Here is an 18,296-nt window from a genome sequence, read left to right on the forward strand (position 1 = left end):
ATATATTCATGTATATCACGATTATTATATCTCAACCTTAATTTGACTATAATTGTTTTTACATCCTTTTATATATAATATTCAAAATTTAGAGTAGGATTATATGATAACATTCTATTAAATCATCCTAAAATCATCCAATTGCAATGCATCTTTATAACATATTTTAGATAAAGCTTTTAAATCTCCTCTCATATTCTCCATGTGTTGTTTATATAAAATTTCATATTATCAAACTAATATATCTATATGTATTGTTATCATTATTAATCATTATTTAACTATAGCTATTGTGGCTTCATTTTATACATACTACTAGTAAACTAAATTTACCTTAGTTTTTATTATACATTTTCATTGCATCAACCTGTATCTTTCCAGTAATAGTGCAGTCTTATATCTCTTGCCATTTGTAGCATTAATATTCTAGTTACTTTCTTAATAAATATTGTATGAACTTCTCTTCGCAACGTTGTTCCTTTTGTTTCTCATAAAAGCTCGAAATCCAGCATCTGCTCTTTCCATCAGCTTATCTTTGGTTATCACTGGTGCTTCTGTCAAGATTTCTCTCCTTATCTCCGTCAATTTTTCTCTCTTTTCTTCTTCTGTGCTTTGAAGTCTGGGGTAGAGTTCCAATCCATCTATCTCCCCTTTCCATATTCTGCTCTTGCCATTACCAACCATGCTCACTTTGTTGTCAGTATCCACAGTTTTCTTATCTATTTGCTCATTTTTTTCTTCCATTTTTTTGAACTCTGTCCTCCACATTCTTCATTTGATTAACATCCTCAGTTTTTCCATCAAATTTTTCTGTTTTGCATTCCATATTCTTCAATCTCTTTTCAATTCTCTCTGTCACAACTAATAGATTTTGAATTTCAAACATAATCATTTGCAATATTACAGTTTCTTTTTCCTGCTGCGCCATCCTTCCAATTTTGCACACACTGCCACCATAGGATTCAAGGCTAATTTAGTAAACTTCAAACAGGTTCATTTATTATTTTTCAAGTCAAAATGTTGGCTTCCCTCCAATAGCTAGTGATAGAACTCCCAAAAAACACCTGTATAAACAATTTGTGCTCTTCCTACTATCACTCAGTAAACAAACTGAAAAAACTTGAATCTCAAGTGATCAAAGAGAAAGAAGAAAAAACAATGTATCCAGCCTCCAGCCTCTAACTGGCAGTGTAACTGCTTTTCCTCCTGTTGTTACAGCTCTCTTTATAATCCTTATTATCTTCTTTATATTCCAATCTTAAGAAAGAAAAAACCCTTAAATGGAGATCAAAAACAATCCAATCAATCCAATCAAGCATTATAAAAAAAGAAGGAAAATTTTAATCCATAGGTGAAAGCAAAAGTGAAAAAAGAAGAAGAAAAAATTAATCCATTCAGTTTAAAAAATAGGGAGCCTTTGCAAAAAATTCCATCCATGAAAAAAAAATTAGAAACAAGATAACACTAAGTTTAATGTAGATTAATTTCGCTACTTACAGTTTTCTATCTTCAATTTTAATTTAACTTAATTTGGGGGGGGGGGTTGTCTCTTTTTCTAATAATAAAATTTCCTCACCAATTCGACACACTTTCTATTTTCACTTTCTTCCTATTCTGGAGCTGTCCCAACTTCAGCAGCTTCATTAGCTGTGTTTCTGTCACCAGAAAAAAAGGTTATTCCTGGATCTTTCAGGGACTTTGCGGTGTCCCTGAGATCAGCAGGAGGTGCCCTTCTCAATAACTGTCTCTGTGGGACGGTTTAGGTCTGAATGGACCCTCCAGCGGCAGAAATATTGACTGTGATATTGGACCACCAAGATCGCATGTTGTGCCGTCGCAACGCCAGCCCCTTTCTCCATGTTTTCCCTTCCTTACCCTCCCTACCAGGGATGGGACATAACTCTATGGCTTTCCTGGTTTGGGGGCGGGGGGTCATATGAGGAGGCGGAAGGGAATGGAATATAAAAATTGTGAGCTTATGGTCTTACTTTAGAGAGAAAAAAGTTATTCAGCCAGTCAAAAGTAAATTTTAAAAGAAAATCTCCAAAATCCTAACACTCTACAGAGTTCAAGCATACACAAAAATAGAGATAGGAGTAATTTCTGTAATTAAAATGAAAGGCAGGCTAGAAGATAATATGTGTGATAGACATAACCCAACAACAGAGAATTGAAGACAATCAAATATCCAAACCAGTTTTTTTAACTGTTGTCAGGACCCTGAAAGTCCAGCCATAAATATGGGTTATAATTTGAAATCACTAATAATTCCATACAATTCATTTAAAGGGACAGAACATTGCTTTTAATTCTTATGTACATAATGTCCACAAACATTTCTAGATCCTATTTTAAACCAACCATAATCCTAATCCATGGACACTCTTTACTCTCAGACCCTATTTTGTTTTCCCTTTCTGTCAATAATTATTGAAATCAGGGAATAGTGCCCCCTCTATTCTGTGATGGAAAATAACAGAAAAAACACAAATTGTGATAGGATGGGGGAGTTTCCCTATCCACAGCATTGTATTTGAGCATACAGGTATATTTTTTATTAGGATTCTTTGTCCCTGCTTTTTCTCTTCAGCAAAGAGCCATGCAGTGAGAGTTAAAGCCCCTTGACAAGGAAGCAGCCTATGCTAATATTTAAGTAGTCCTGGGGAGAAAGGCATAGCCTCCTCTTCTTCCCTGTCTCCCAAATGGCCCAGCATCTGGACTTCGACCTGGCTATCAATGGCTGCAACCTAGGAGGTGCCACCATGATTTAAGATCTGGACAATGACCCCTGGTAACAAGCACAGCATGGGATGCATTTCCAGGAAATCTGTCTGCTACCGTCCCAGGCTATTCTTTCTTGGTCCTGGTTGAACAATTTCCTCATCTGTTTGTCTTGCTGTTGTATGATAGGACTGATGTTGTATACTGAATCAAAACTGGGGTCTGAATTCAGGAGAGCTGAGCCTAGATTTTCTTCCTCCATGGATGGGATGAAGTCAGTTCACTGCATTTAGCCTTTATAATATATCAGTTTGTTCTCAGTTTGGAAGAAATGAATTACATCTCTAACAACAATAGTAAATATCAGTTGGGTTGATCTGGCCTCTCGAAAGTTCTCCATTTATTCTGCTGACGAAGAGCAGAATAATAATCTAAATCATTCAAATAATATTTTAATAGAAATCTTGATTAAAATAATTAGTATGCTTTCTATGACCCTCCCTGGAGTTTGAATATTATGTATAATGCTTTCATCAGGGCTATCTGCAGGATATGGTTAAAAAAAAATCAATATGGTAGACAGAATGGTGTGATGAAAACTGCATCCATTTCTATGCTTTGATCCCACTGTTGTGCATGCTGGTTGTATGTAGTTCAGTCCTTGGGAAAGACTTCACGTCAGATCCCACTCCTTCACTCCCACCATATAGCAGAATGACCATTGGCTTACGTGAAGGGTTGTTCTTGGTGCACTGTAGGAGTGTCCAAGCAAGGGTTAAATTCTGTCCCACTGCCCAAGGATTGGATTGAAAATCTTTGGCCCTCTGGCTCCTTCCTTCCTCAGTTTTTCAATGAAGGCATGTTCCATCTGAGACGGATGTCCGACTGGCAAAGTATCCTCACATGGAAAAGCAGGACATCCTGAAAATAATACCCCAGGATAGGGTAGGACATTCCTGCAATGCACTGACAACGACCCTTCAGGTAATCCAATGGTCAATCTCCGGTGCACTGCTTGGAGTGTCCGAGCAAGGGACAGGCCCAAGCAAAATGTCAGTAGGGCGGGTGCCTCCGATGAGGTCCACAATCCACATCAAGATTCCACAGAAACCATGCTCTGCAAGACACGTCTTCCAAAGGCAGCATCCGCAGAGGCGTATTTGTCCAGCCTAACAAATAAGGATGGCATTGCCCAGGTCGCAGCTTTGCAGATCTCCTCAATCGAGGCTTGGGTACCCCAGGCCGCGGTAGTCACTGCGCTTCGGGTTGAGTGTGCTATCAGTCTGGGAGGTGTAGACCTACCCTGGTGTTCGTAAGCCAGGGAGATACAAGCCTTGAGCCAGCAACTGATGGTGGAAGATGAGCCGGCCCACAGCTGCCGGTTGAAATGATACAAAGGCCTCTGAGTGTCAGAAGGAGGATGTACGCTTGATGTACCGCTTCAATGCTCTCCGCAGGTCAAGGGTATGCCAATTACGTTCTCTAGGGTGTGAGGGCCTCAGGCAAAAGTTTGGGAGAATGAGCTCCTTCACAGCTCCTGTGAAAGTGAGAATTGATCTTCGGGATAAATGACGGGTCAGCTGGAGAACGACCCTGTCCCTATGGATGAGGCACAAATCCTCCCTGACTGACAGGGCTGCCAGTTCAGACACCCTCCTCACTGAAGTAATGGCGATGAGAAAGGCTGTCTTGAAGGAAAGGTGCCTGATGGAGGAAGAGCGGAGAGGTTCAAAGGGTGGGTCTGATAGAGCCCTGAGAACAACAGTGAGGTTCCAGGATGGGTATCAATGGATCAACTGTGGCCGCAGGTTCGATGTGCCCTTAAGGAAGGCCCGTGCGCGAGGGTGAGGGCTGAGCAGTTGGGAAAAGTCTACAGATATCACAGTGGCTAGTGCAGCAACTTGGCATCGTAAAGTAATTGGAGCTAGTCTTTTATCGAATCCCTCTTGGAGGAAATCCAGTATTTGAGGGAGAGATGCAGAAAGTGGTTTCAGGTGATGTGAGCTGCACCAGGTGGAGAAAGTAGACCAAGTGGCCCCATAGATTCTGGTGGTGGAAGGACACCGGGCCACCTGGATGGTATGAATGTCCTGCCTCGAGAAGTTGCCTTGAGCTAGGAAATCCCCTTCAAGTGCCAGGTGGTCAGATTGAGCCACTGGGGCTCTGGGTGTTGTATGACCCCCTGGCTGAGGGAGGCCAATTCCTGGGGAATTCTCCAAGGCTGGCTAACCGAGAGGTTGGTGAGGTTGGCAAACCAAGTTCTTCGTGGCCAGTGAGGGGCCACCAGCAGCACTTCCGCTTGTTCCAGCAGAATCTTCCTGATGACTCGAGGAAGTAGAGGCAAGGGCAAGAAGGCATAAAGCAGACCCTTGGGCCAAGGGCAGTTGAGCGCATCTACCTCTTCCACCTGAGGCGAACTGTACCTGGTGTAAAAGCGGGGAAGTTGGGCATTCTCCAGGATGGCGAAAAGGTCGACTAGATGAGTGCCGAACCTGAGACACAAGTGACGGAACAGGTTCAGATGCAGGCGCCACTCTGACTGGTCCAGAGTGGCCCTGCTTAACCAATTTTCCAGGGCGCTGCTCTGGAGAGTCCAAAGAAGGGGTTAAACACAGCCAATCTGCCCAGAACTGAATTGAAAACTTTAAGCCACGCCTCTGGTGCTGACTCTCCTCAGATTTTTTCAATTCAGCTAGCCCAGTGGACGCGCTTTAAGATTTTCTCCAGTTCTAAGATTGATTCCTTGGACTCTCCAGAGGAAGAATAATTTTTTAAAACAGTATATTTAAGGATTTTTAGAGCAGGCTGGTGAGTTTAAATTTAAGTTTGTTTTTTTCCCTTTTTAATTGGGTTTTTTCTCACCCTTTCGGCTCTCCTGGAGTCCGGGGCTTTGCTCTGGCTCCTAGAAGCCGCAGGCAGCTGTTGGGGGAAGCGCGTGGGTCGGAGTGCCGATGCCAGCGCTGTTGGGGCACCCCTACTGGGGGCCGATTCCCGCTGGAAGCCCTCCGTTGCAATTTGTGCTTCTAGCAAGTCAAATTGCTGCGTGGGCTTCCAGGGCAGCCATTTTGGCTTCTTCCCTCTTTAAATTTGGCGCGCAAAGCTCCGGTGAGTTCCGGCCACCATTTTGGATTGCGCAATCTTCCGGCGTTACTTTTAAAAGTTTTTTGCCGCAGCTGCCTGGTGCCTGGCTCTTTGCAGGAGCCGCGTGGAGTCAGACTTGCCCGGTGTGACCGGCGACCTGGGCCCCAATCCAAGCAAGTGATAGCGGCATGGGATCGTGGCCTGCTGGGTCGCCTCCTTTACTCTCCTGCAGGTGCTGGGAGCGAATTCTGCTCGCGCCTAAGAAATTCCAAGCTACTTCAGGCCTTGCAGTTTCTCTGTCTCCTCAGGAGCATCGTGCTGCGGTGGGCTTTCTGGAGGTGGTGAGTGGTGGTTTTCCCATCCCCCTACTGTCCCAACCAGTGATTGTTACCATGGCAGATCAGGCCCCTGAGACTTCTGAGGGTGTCTCTTCCAGAGCCCCTGTAAGACAGGCCAGGAAAGCTGCCAGGGAGGCCATTAGAGGGAGTAAGCCTTACTCCAGGCATGGCCCCAAGCAGGGCTCACGCCTAGACAAAGATGCATTAAGGCGACAGAAGGCCTTAGAAAAACAGTTTTCCAAAGCCCAACAGCAGGCCCAATCTTCCCTTTCGGTGTCTCCTGGGGAGCCCTCCAGGGAAATTCCTCCAGCCCAGGGAGGCCCCATTTCTGATAGTGAAGAGGAAGGGGATTCCTTGGCCATGGCAACTTCTCCAGGCCATTCCATGGCTGATCAGGCTGATCTCTTTGCCTGTCCCTCTGATATGGAGGAGGGACCAGCTCCAATGGGGCCCTTAGCCCCTCAACAGCCGATCCCCGGGCCCACTCAAGGGGTTCGCCCCATTGAGGACCAAGGGCCTAACCTATCCACTGAAATGCAGGAAATAATTAACAGGGCCATTTCCCAGGGCATTGAGGCAGGCATGCGAAAAGGTGGCAAGCACACTCGCAAGACCCACCATTTGCAACCCCAGGAGGATTCCAGAGAGATGACTCCTAGCCTTCCACCTCCGTCCCTGCATTCTTCAGTGGCCTCCGATGAGTCAGACTGGGAGGAAGAAGAGGAATTTCTTCCTAGGCAGGAAGCTGAATTCTCTGGGGATAAGGCAAGCCCCGCCAAAAAGCCGGCCTTTTCAGGCTTATTTAATTTGGATAATTTCAAAACCATTTTAGATAAGGCTAAGATCTCAACTCACATGGGGTCCACCCCCCCAGCTCAGGTGGTTGTAGACCCTGATGATCTATCTGGGGATCTCTTTGAGGAACCCATTTCGGTCCAGGAAATAGTTCCTGTACCCAAGATGTTCCTCAATTTAGTTCAAAGACAGTGGGCGCAGCCAGCTACCATGGCTACCCCCAGCAGCCATGACAAGAAGCTATATACGGTGGATGCCAGCCTGGAGGAGCTGCTCAAGCTCCCTCCTATCGATCCCCCTGTAGCGGCTCTTACCTCCTCTTCTGTGCTCCCTCCTGACCTGTTGGAGGGGCTCAAGGCTGAGGACAAGAGAACCGAAACTGCTTGTCACAAGACCCATCAGGCAGCTGCATGGGCCATTAAGTCCTCCGCTTCAGCCTCCTTTTTCTCCAGGGCGGCTCTCCTGTGGCTGAGGCAGTTGTTGAGGAAGATACCTGCCAAGGACGTTAAAGTCAGGCAGGATATCAATAAAATCATGGCAGCCACAGAGTACACTGCTGATGCCACTCTGAATGCTGCTAAGTTTGCCTCGCGTGCCCTAGCGTCTAATGTTACTTCCAGACGCCTCCTGTGGCTTCGGCACTGGAATGTGGATATGCGCTCCAAATGGAAGCTTGTTACTGCCCCCTTTAAAGGGGACAAGCTGTTTGGTGAGGTCCTTGATCCAGTCCTTGTGGAAAACAAGGACAAAAAGAAAGTGATGCCATCAGTCACCAAGAGGCCTGATCGTAAAGGTCCTGGCTCTTACAGGAGGCAGGCCTTTCGGAACAATGAGCCCTCCACCAGCTCCGCCCCCTATCATCGGGCGTATCCCCAGCAGGGTGAGCGGTCTCAGGACCGTCAGTCCTTTCGAGACAGAGGTCGCCAGCAGCCCTTCTCCAAGCGGCCATTTCGGGGGGGCTCCGGCTCCCGACCCTTTAGGAGGTATAAATGACCATCACAGGTCAGCTCCCATAGGAGGGCGATTGCAGTTGTTCCACACCAAATGGGAGCAGACCACGTTGGACCAGTGGGTTCTTCAAACGGTCCGCATGGGTCTCACTTTAGAATTCTGGTCCCCCCCTCCCCGCCACTTCATCCGGTGTCCAATTCCCTCAGGGTTAGTCAAAAGATCCCTCATGGAACAGGAGATAAGGCACCTCAAGGAGATCAGGGCCATAGAACCTGTCCCAGCAGGCCAGGAAGGAAGAGGGTTTTACTCCATCCTGTTTCTGGTCCCCAAAAACTCAGGAGGGTGGAGGGGGATATTAGATCTAAAGAGGTTCAATCACCACGTGACATATCGCAGGTTCAAGATGCAGTCCCTCCAGTCCATCTTGGGGTGCATCAGGCCAGGCGATATACTAACGTCCATAGACCTCAAAGAGGCCTACCTCCACATCCCTATCCGCAAAGCCCACTGCAAGTTCCTGAGGTTCTCTTACGCGGGCCTCCATTACCAGTACCGGGCAATGCCATTCGGCCTGTCATTGGCGCCCAGGACATTCACAAAGGTTCTCGCAGCCGTGGCGGCTTTTCTACGGTCACGTCCGGTCAGACTCCACTGTTACCTAGACGATGTTCTCATTCTGTCATCATCGCATCAACAAGCTGTCAGCGACCTAGTACACACCATGCAGGCGCTCCGGGACCACGGGTTCACCATCAACCTGGAAAAAAGTCATCTCGTTCCCACGACCAGACTGAAGCATCTAGGGGCCGTCATTGACACCACCTCGTGCACGGTATCCCTGTCCCCGGAAAGGGTGGCCAGCCTTCGGGAGATGGTCGTTCAGGTGCAGCAGTCACGTCTAGTCAAGGTGGTTCAGCTCTCACAGCTCCTCAGCAAGATGATCTCGTGCCTGTCAATCGTGCCTTGGGCGAGACTTCACTCCCGTCCCCTTCAGTGGCTCCTGCTTCCATATCAAAGAACAAATGAAAGCAAGACTGATTCCAGTTCCAGCAGAGGTACGTCACTCTCTAAAGTGGTGGTTGTCTCCGGCCCTGTTAAAGGGGTCGCCATTCAAGGAGCCAGTCAGGCTCACCATCACAACGGATGCCAGCCTGTTCGGTTGGGGGGCCCACTGCCACAACCAGCTCGCACAGGGCAGGTGGTCCCCTTCCGAAGCCGCTCACAGCATCAACTGGCTGGAGCTGAGGGCAGTCAGGCTTGCGCTGAAGCGCTTCCAGAGCACCGTTCAGGGCCACCACGTGCGCATCATGACAGACAATGTCGCCACCAAGGCGCACATCAATCGACAGGGGGGAACGCGCTCCAGATCCCTGATGAAGGAGGCGGAGCTCTTGGGTCGATGGGCGGAGAGGTATCTCCTTTCTCTTCAGGCGGAGCACATCTCGGGCACGAGCAACACCCAGGCGGACTGGCTGAGCAGATCCACAGTCGACCACTCGGAGTGGCGTCTACATCCGCTGCTGTTCCAGCAACTGTCCCAGAGGTTCGGCCTCCCGCTGGTGGACCTGTTCGCCACCGCGGCCAACGCGCATCTTCCGCGGTTCTTCACAAGGTTCCACGACTCGAGGGCGGAAGGAGTCAACGCGCTGCAGGGCCCGTGGCCGAAAGGTCTGCTTTACGCTTTTCCCCCGCTACCTCTTCTTCCCAGAGTCATCAGGAAGATCCTAGCAGAGGAGGCGGAGGTGCTGCTGGTAGCACCGTACTGGCCCAGGAGAACCTGGTTTGCAGACTTGGTGAGTCTTTCGATCACACCACCGTGGCGGATTCCTCCACAGGACATCTCTCTCAGCCAGGGGGCCCTTCAACATCCAGAACCCCAGTAGCTGCAGCTGGCCGTCTGGCACTTGAGAGGGATCTCCTAAGCAGAGGCAAGTTGTCAGACAAGGTGATTGGCACCATCCAAGCGTCACGACGGCAGTCCACGACGCGCATCTACGACGCCACTTGGAAATCCTTCGCCAGCTGGTGCACGGCTCATGGTACCTCTGCGCCCCTTGCTTTGGTTCCTGTCATCCTGGACTTCCTGCAGGAAGGTTTGGACAAGGGCCTGGCTCCTAACACCCTGAGGCGCCAGGCGGCAGCCCTGTCAACCATCCTCTCAGTTGAGGGCTACGCATCTCTTGGCCGGAATCCGACCATCCGCAGTTTCCTCAGGGGAGCAACCAACCTGAGACCCCCAGTGGTCCACATATACCCATCTTGGGATCTCAATGTAGTGTTGCGGTCCCTCATCGGGCCCCCGTTTGAGCCCATTAAGACGGCCAGTCTCAGACACCTCACATTCAAGACGGTTTTTCTGGTCGCTATCACGTCTGCTAGTCGCATATCGGAACTGGCTGCCTTGTCAGTCAGAGAGGACTTGTGTCTCATTCGTAACGACAGAGTAATCCTGAGGCTGGACCCTTCCTTCATTCCGAAGGTCAATTCCTGGTTTCATCGGGCGCAGGAGGTGGTCCTTCCGGATTTTTGTCCGCATCCTCGGCACCCGAGGGAAAAGCGCTGGCACATGCTGGATGTGCGCAGGACTATTCGCAGATACATCAAGCGCACGGCCAGTTTTCGGAAATCCGAATCTCTATTCGTCTCCTTTCAACCAGCTTCTCAAGGCAAGAAGGTCTCTTCATCTACCATCGGCGGATGGCTGCGAGCCTGCATTGCGCTTGCCCACGTTTTACAGTCCGTTCCTGTGCCTCGCAATATCACAGCACATTCGACTAGAAGCGCCGCCACCACAGCTGCCTGGTCTACACAGGCACCGATTGAAGAGATCTGCAAGGCGGCCACCTGGACTTCTCTGTCTCCATTCGTCCAAAATTACAAACTGGACAGTTTTGCATCGGCGGAAGGGGCCTTTGGGAGGCGTGTTCTTCAGGGCATCCATACCAGCGGAGCGACCCTGATGGCTGAGCCTTCCCGCCCTAGTGACAGTTAGCTTGGGCATGTCCCTTCTTTGGACTCTCCAGAGCAGCGCCCTGGAAAATGACCATTGTCTTACCTGAAGGGTCCTTTTCAGGGCGCTGCAACGGAGAGTCCACCCCGCCCTGGGGTCTATTCTCCGCTGGTGTTTGTGAAGTCACAGTGTTGTTTGTTGTTTCTGTTATTGTTGTTGGACTATTTTTGACTTGTTTCATATTAGACTTCCAGTTGAAGTTTCAGCGCGCAACTGTTCCACGTCTTCATTGAATAAATCTGAGGAGAGTCAGCACCAGAGGCGTGGCTTAAAGTTTTCAATTCAGTTCTGGGCAGATTGGCTGTGTTTAACCCCTTCTTTGGACTCTCCGTTGCAGTGCCCTGAAAAGGACCCTTCAGGTAAGACAATGGTCATTCGCCCTAACGTTGTTTATCTCCAATATGTGTTCTGCTCTTATGGAACTTACATGATGCTCTGCCCACCATCTGAGCGCATCTGCCTCCGCCATCAACGCACTGGATCTGGTGCCACCTTGGCAATTGATGTGCGCTATCGCCGCCATATTGTCCTTCTTGGAACAATGAGCCCTTCATCATTGCGGGAATTCGCCACCACCTGAGGGAGCAAAGTACTTTTGGTGATGGGCAAATGCGGGCCCTGGAGTTGCTGGCATTGGCTCTTTGTGATGGAAGGAGGAACCATTGCAACTCTCTTGCATGCAGCCTTGCCCAGGGAACAATTGCCAGCCAGGATATCATTTTGCCCAGCAATTGCAACAGCAGGACCACAGACCACGAGGCTGCGAATCCGATCTGGAGACAGGGATACAAGGCATGACGAAGTGTCGATCACCGCTACCAAATGTAACACACTCGTGGAGGGAGTGAGACGACTCTTCTTGTGGTTGATGGAAAAACGTGGTACTGCAGGGAATCTATGGTGACTTTCAGGTCCCGCAGCGCTTGCCTGTGGGGGGACGACTAGATCAAAATGTCATCCAGATAACATTGCAGACGAATGGGGCGCTTTCAGAGATCCGCCGCCACTGCAGCCAGTACCTTTGTGAAGACCCTCGGGGCTGATGACAGGCTGAAGGGGAGGGCCCGATACTGGTAATGCCAGCCAGCATAATAAAACCGCAAGAATTGTCTGTGGGCCAGTCTTATTGGAACGTGGAGGTAGACCTCCTGTAAGTCGATGAAAGTCATCAGATCCACTGGTCGAAGGCTGACCAGGATTGACTGGAGGGACTGCATCTTGAACTTCTTGTAGGCAAGATGATAGTTTAGCTTCTTCAAGTCCAAGATGGCTCTCCACCCTCCTGAGCTTTTTGGGACCAGGAAGAGGATGGAGTAGAACCCCCTCCTCTCCTGTCCCAGGGGAACAGGTTCTATGGCCTTATTTCTGTCAATGATGAATCTCTGTCTCCATGAGCCCTCTCTTGGTGGCACACCTGGGGGTGGGACAACGGATGAAATGATGGGGGGGAGGGAAATGAACTCTAGGGTGAGGCCGAGCCTCACTGTTTGCAGTACCCATGTATCTGACGTGGTCGTTTCCCAATGTTCTGCAAACAGTTGAAGCTGACCTCCTATAGGAGTGTGTGACTGGTGGTCATTTGTTGTGGTGGAATGGCTTGTTAGCCGATCCGCCTCAAAATGGGCATCTAGAGAAGGACTGATGACGGGTCCTGTCCCTAAAAGGTTGCCTGTCCTGGTTTCTTTCGGAGCCCTGGCATAAGGGCATTGGAAGGAGGTGGAAGTGGAGGAGGAATTAGGTTGTAAGTCACCGGCTCGAAAGGACTGCTTCTGAAAGGAAGAATTTCTGCGGTCCGGTTTACATGAGACGGAAGGCATAACCTTCCGCTTGTCCTTATTCTCAATAAGGACCGAGTCTAAGGCATCCCCAAACAACTTGCCACCCTTGAAGGGAGCAGACACGTTCCTATGGTGGAGCCATAAGAGCTGGCGGGATATGATGTTAGCGGCCATGGCTCTGGAAGCAAACTTTGCTGCATTAAGGGATACATCTGCGGTGTTTTCAGCTGCCACAATTATTTTGTTAACATCCTGGCTGAGCCTGGTATCCCCCTGGGGAAATATGGGTGAGCAGTTGACGCAACCAGACAATGGAAGCCCTGCTAAAGAATAAGGCTGAGGTGGAACCCCTAATGGCCCACGTGTCTTATGACAGGCCCTTTCCGTTCTCTTATCTTCCGCCTTGAGCCCTTCCAAGAGATCTGGGGGAAGAATGGAATTAGAAGTCAGGGCCGCCACCAGAGCATCGACCTCCGGCAATTTGAGAAGATCTTCCATGCCAGACTCTATGGCATAAAGCTGCTTGTCATTATCTCCCGGGATCGCCCAAGTCCCTGACTGCACCCACTGACGTTGCACAATGTCCTTGAATAACTTAGGCGCAGACACAAGGTGCTTAGCTTGGATAGTCTCATCAAACAACCCCCCACTGGGGTCAGCAGGGCCTTTAGACTCCTGAGTAATGGTTGAGGTTGCCTCCTGGTGAGTAATGATTTTTGCCTTGTATAATATAGACTTAAATAAAGAAGGGTTGAACAGGCTGGTAAAGGCGGGCTTATCAGTTAGCAACTCCTCGTCCTCAGACAGATCTGGTTCAGCAGATCCTCCCCCTCTGAGACTGATTCTTCACTAACCACGGAGGGTGGAGGTGAAGAAGGTCTGGGAGTCTTAGACTTGCTCTTGTGACCCTGGCCTGAGTTTTCAGCACGTTCCTTAAGGCCCTGGACAATGCCCTGGGATATCGCGGAAGCAATCATCTCCCTCATTTCAGCTGAGAGACCCTTGTCTTCCACTGGGTGGGTCCCCGCCCTGGAAGTGGAACTTGAGGCCGGCCTACAGGGCACAGAAGGAGGGAGAGTGGGAGTCCTCTTCTTCCACTACCCCACAGTCAAACAGATCTGCACCCCCACCAATAGGAGGGGAAGGGGACCTGGACCCTCCATAAGATTGGTCTGAGGAGAACTCCTGTGGTTCTCCCCCGCAGGTGGAAGGGACAAGTTGGGAAAGGCCCTGGCTCCCCAGAGACTCAGGTGGGTTTGCACGGTGACTTGAGCCACTGTAATGGTTTGCCTCTGCACCCTCTCAAATTGCTTCTCTAGGGCTTTTTGGCACCTGGCATCCACCTTATCCTGTCTGGCAGACTCCTTCCTGGAGTAAGGATGCCTGCCAATCCCCCTTATAGCTTCCCTGGCCACCCTGCCTGCCCTCCTGCTATAGGGCCTATCTGCCCCGGTGGAGGGGCCTTGTTCAGGAGCTTCGGTAATGGAATCTGTGTCCATGTTGCCCGAGATACCAACAGCCGAGTCTATGGAAATTATGGGCCTAAAGGCAGATGGTGAATTCCACCCACACACTCTCTCAGGCTGAGGCACTGTGGTCAGGAGAAGGGGCAGGGTTTTGTTGGGCCACAGGTGGAACTTGCTACTGGCAGGAGAAAAGGGCTATGGACGATGGAAAGACGGTGGTCTATATATGACCATTTTTTAAATCACGGTGCTGTTAAAAGCACTATGTTAAACCTGTGCATAAACCTTTATGAATGGTACTTTGAACAAATTTTGAAATTTCTTATAGATTATCAAGGATTTATTTTGATTCTTCTCAATACCAAACAGAGGTTGTCCCAAAAAAATCTTAGTACAATTTTATGCTTGAAAATCTTAAAACCACACTAAAGCTTCGGGGCACCCTATCCTGTGAATTCCAGCAGCAAAGCTTCAGTGACGAGCAGGTAGCTTTATGTCCCTGTTTGAGTTTTCCCTCTTTTCTTTAGGCAGTTCTCAGATACAGCTGTGCTTGCCATAGAAAACATGCACTGTCTGCATCTAATGGATGCTATTCCTTTTCCTTATCAAAAGCATTAAGAATAGCAGTTTGGAAAGAGACAGCTTTGCAAACCCCGACCGCAAGAGAGTTCTTGGGGATTTGAGCTTTCTGATTACTTAAGCCAAATAGATTAAAAAAACAGATATGGAAGGAGAATGCATGCATTTTTTACTGCATATATAAATAGGAAAGCAGCGCCCACATTGGCAAACCACAGGGATGAATTCCCAACAGAATTTATAGAGTTTTAAATGGGAGCACTTTGAAATGTTTAAACGTTAAGCATTTGTAGAAATGCGTCCAAAAAATGTTTCCCTGTAGAATAACTCATCTAGGCAGAGAGTGAAAGGTTCTTATGGCTATAAGCTACAAACAGAATCGCAATTAACTTTGAATAATGTTTTCTATCTATTCATCTCAATTGTGTTATTGCCAAAACAGCTGGCATGGCGTTGCTCAAGGGTAGGAGTGTGGTAATCCTGAGCACTACTGTCTGCAAATATATCTCAACGCACGTGTTTGGGGCAGGGCAGGGTGAAATGAGATCAGGAATGCAAGGAAAACGAAGCAATTGTTTATGAGGCAGCGTACTACAAATAATAGCAACAACAGCGGTAGCTTGAGATTTATTTATTATGCATTTTATTTGTTATGAAATTTTGTACGAACTCAAAATAAAATGACAAATGAAATAATATATTACAATTAATCATCATGTTATAAATATGAGAACAGATCTTTTAATGAAAAAAATCCATAACGTAAAAATAAAACTTTCTATATTTAAAACAGGAAGGGATGTGGTACATTTTTGACATATATTTTATGAAAAGGCATAAGCTTTTAAGAGCCACAGCTCACTTCATTAGATGCAGTCATGTGACTAGACTCACAGAGGACTTAAACTGGGATGAGGCAGTTGAGGGAAGAGAGCAAGATAGGTTGGTTATGTAAATGCAGGTTGTGCATTACAACTATCTTACCAATTAATTAACACTTGTACTGTATTGACAGGGACACAGTGGCTCAATGGCTAAGACGCTGAGCCTGTTGATTAGAAAGGTCAGCAGTTCGGTGGTTTGAATCCCTAGTGCCGTGTAATGGAATGAGCTTCCGTTACTTGTCCCAGCTTCTGTCAACCTAGCAGTTGGAAAACATATAAAAATGCAAGTGGAAAAATAGGAACCACCTTTGGTGGGAAGGTAACAGTGTTACATGCGCCTTCGCCGTTTAGTCATGCTGGCCACATGACCACCGAGACATCTTCAGACAGCGCTTCGGCTTTGAAACAGAGATGAGCACTGCCCCCTAGAATCAGGAACGATTAGCACATATGTACGAGGGGAACCTTTACCTTACTGTATTGACATTCCGTAGTGGACAGGAGAAGACCACAACGTCGGTTGGGAGACCGTGGTTGTTGGTTACACCCGGTCGTTTGTACCAACCCCCGCAATCTAGGTGGTCAGGAACTACAGAGCCAGGGCCTGCGGCTGATGCTCTGCAATGCAAGGTCCGTGACCAACAAGGCCCCCCTCATTAATGAGCTGATCTCAAAGGGGGAGCTGGACCTTGCAGGGATAACGGAGACCTGGTTGGGCCATGAGGGTGGTTTACCCCTCGTGGAAATGTGCCCACCGGGTTTCCGTGCATTCCATCAGCCTCGGGCCCTGGGTAAGGGTGGTGGGGTGGCGGTAGTTATACGGGAATGTCTAGAGCCGAGGGAGTTCACTGTCCCTCAGATACCCGGATGTGAGTCCCTTGGTGTGAAATGGGGCCCAGGGAGGCAGTGGGGCTTGCTGATTGTATACTTGGCTCCTCGCTATGCGTCAGCAGCCCTGCCCGAGCTCCTCGAGCTGATCTCAGAGACGGCAGTTGAGACCCCCAAGCTTGTGGTTATGGGGGATTTCAACTTGCCGTCGACGGGGGAAGCATCCGAGGTAGCTCGGGAGTTCATGGCTTCCATGACAGCCATGGACCTGACCCAATTAATTCAGGACCCCACACACGAAGGTGGCCACATTCTGGACCTTGTTTTTGTATCTGAACAGTGGACGAGTGATCTGGGAAGAGGGGATGTAACCATTACCCCCCTGTCATGGTCAGATCACTCATGTCTCCGGCTGGACTTCCCTGGCGCTACCCCCCACCGCGAGGAGGCGGAACCAAACTGTCCAAGTTGGTACCGGATAGGTTCCAGACGGAGCTTGGGCCATTCCCTGTAGCCCTGACCCGCTCTCGCTCCGAGAACCTAGTGGCCGCCTGGAATAGGGCGGCCACTGGGGCCCTGGACCGAGTTGCGCCTTTGCGGCCTCTCCTGCGGCGACGACCCACCCGGGCTCCTTGGTTTACTGAGGACCTGAGGGTGATGAAGCGCCATAGGAGACGCCTAGAGGGCAGGTGGAGGTCCTCACGCTCCGAATCTGACCGAACACAGGTAAGAGCCTATTCACGGACTTACCTTGTGGCATTAAGAGTGGCCAAACGCAGACATTGCGCCACTCTTATTGCGTCCGCCGATAACCGCCCTGCCGCCCTGTTTCGGGTGACCCGCTCTCTCTTATCACAGAGGACTCGGGAAGCCCCTTTACAGGGCAGAGCAGAGGAGTTTGGGGAATATCTGCAGGACAAAATCGCTCAGATCCGGAGCGGATGGGCCCCCTTCAGTGGACCAGAGGAGCCGCCAACAGTGAGTCTTGTGAGACCATTCTGGGAGGAGTTTGATTCTGTTGCCCCCAAGGATTTGGATAGGTTGCGTGGACTGCTGCGACCGACCACATGTTTAATGGACCCGTGTCCCTCCTGGTTGGTACTGGCATCCTGGGAAGTGACACGAGGCTGGCTACTGGGCTTGGTGAACGCCTCGTTGAGTGAGGGGTCCTTGCCTGCCGCCTTGAAAGAGGCGGTGGTGAGGCCCTTACTCAAGAGGCCTTCCCTTGACCCGATGGAGCTAGCTAATTATCGTCCAGTCTCCAACCTTCCCTTTTTGGCGAAGGTTGTAGAGAATGTGGTGGCACAGCAGTTTCCACGACACCTTGAGGAATCCGAATATCTAGACCCACGCCAGTCCGGCTTCCGGCCCGGACACAGCACGGAGACGGCCTTGGTCGCGTTGGTCGATGATCTCTGGAGGGCCAGAGATAGGGGTTGTTCCTCTATCCTGGTCCTATTAGATCTCTCGGCGGCTTTTGATACCATCGACCATGGTATCCTATTGCGCCGGCTGGGGGGGATGGGAGTTGGAGGCACCGTTCTGCGGTGGTTCGGCTCCTACCTCTCTGACCGGACGCAATGTGTGTTGGCAGGGGGGCAGAGGTCGACCCTGAGGTCACTCACTTGTGGGGTGCCTCAGGGGTCGGTCCTCTCGCCCCTCCTGTTCAATGCATATGTGAAGCCGCTGGGGGAGATCATCCGTGGTTTTGGGGTGGAGTATCATCTGTACGCTGATGATACGCAGCTGTACATTTCCACCCCAGACCACCCCAACGAGGCTGTCGAGGTGATGACCCGGTGTTTGGAAGCCGTCGGGGTCTGGATGGGGGACAACAGACTCAAGCTCAACCCCTCCAAGACCGA

This window comes from Natrix helvetica (assembly GCF_964273705.1).
Source record: "Natrix helvetica genome assembly, chromosome: Z".
Taxonomy (NCBI): domain Eukaryota; kingdom Metazoa; phylum Chordata; class Lepidosauria; order Squamata; family Natricidae; genus Natrix; species Natrix helvetica.